Below are 1,372 nucleotides of genomic sequence, written 5' to 3'. Positions count from 1 at the left end.
TTACCTTCTGTCTACTTAAAACCTATAGAAGACATATTTGGGTTATCTGGTTTATCTTCATCCTCAGACAGCAAAAACACACTAATCTGGGGGATAAAAAAAAGAATTCCATAATTGCTTTCCTTCTCCCCAACCACATTCCTCCCCCAAAAAAGGCTTTTGCTTCCTCAAAGATGTTCTTATTCAGCTCATGCTGCCATTACAAAATATCATAGACTCAGTGGCTTAAATGACTGCCAGAAATTTATTTTCTGACAGTTCTGGGGGCCAGAAGTCCAAGATCAAGGTTCTATCTGATGCAACTCCTAGTTAGGGCTCTGTTCCCAGCTTGTAGGCAGCCACCACCTTGCTGTGTGCTCACATGACTCATGACCTCTTCTTTGTGATCTAAGAGTTTGAGAGAAAGTATGCATCTCTCTGGGGTCCCATCTTACAAGGGGGCTCACACTGGGGGTTAAGGCTTCAATATATGAATTTGGGGGGTGCAATTCAGTCTCCTCAAATGCAAATGCATTGTTCTCTAATAAGTATTAAAATTATGATCTTCGCTTGCCATAGCTACAGAGCGTCTAAGAAAATAATCTGGAAGAGAACTCTTTATACTACATAACTAAGGAAATTAAGTAATAAGAGTTAGTGACAACCTTGAAGAGGAAACGAATACTTCATGAGCATTTCAAAGAGTAAGCTAAAGAGTGAACATTGTATTTTAAACTATTCTGAAATAGATTTTTGGGAGTTGGATATTAGTTCTTTGAAAGACAGGTTTTAAGACTTTTCACAAGGTAATTCTTATCTTCCTTTCAAAGATAAATTCAAACTGTGTCTCTAAGCAACAGCAGCAGCAATATGAACAATTAAAACAATAATAGATGGCACTATAAATTACATATAAGAATAACATTATTAATAAATAAAATTATTAATAAATAGGTAGCATTCCAAAATGAGAACATTAGGGCAATACTGTCATGCTAAAGGCAGAGCTATAGATCTGTGGTTCCTCAAAACCAGAGAATAAAGTTAACTGATCTCCAGCCTGCTTTGGGATCCCTATAGGGCCCGAACTATAATTCTTCTGATGATTTCACTTGCATCATCCTCCCAGATAAGATCCTTTGGGACGGAGTCACTGACAAAACTCTGTAGTTTATTGCTGCCCAAACCCATTTGGAGAAGAAATAGGAACACCCTCCATCCAAGTAAGTTCAAAGAATATATTTCCAAATTAGGGTCAAGATAGGCATTTGAAAAATGAAGTAGAATAGAATAGAATGGATTTTAGAATATAACATTTTAGGTGGAATTATCTGAAATAAGGCCCAATAGTGGTCCTTAAAATGATATTTTAATTATATATGTATGTGTTATT

Source organism: Propithecus coquereli, unplaced genomic scaffold, assembly GCF_000956105.1.
Source record: "Propithecus coquereli isolate 6110/MARCELLA unplaced genomic scaffold, Pcoq_1.0 Scaffold788, whole genome shotgun sequence".
Classification (NCBI taxonomy): Eukaryota; Metazoa; Chordata; class Mammalia; order Primates; family Indriidae; genus Propithecus; species Propithecus coquereli.
The sequence above is the reverse complement of the archived record's forward strand: the minus strand, read 5'-3'. Positions refer to the sequence as shown.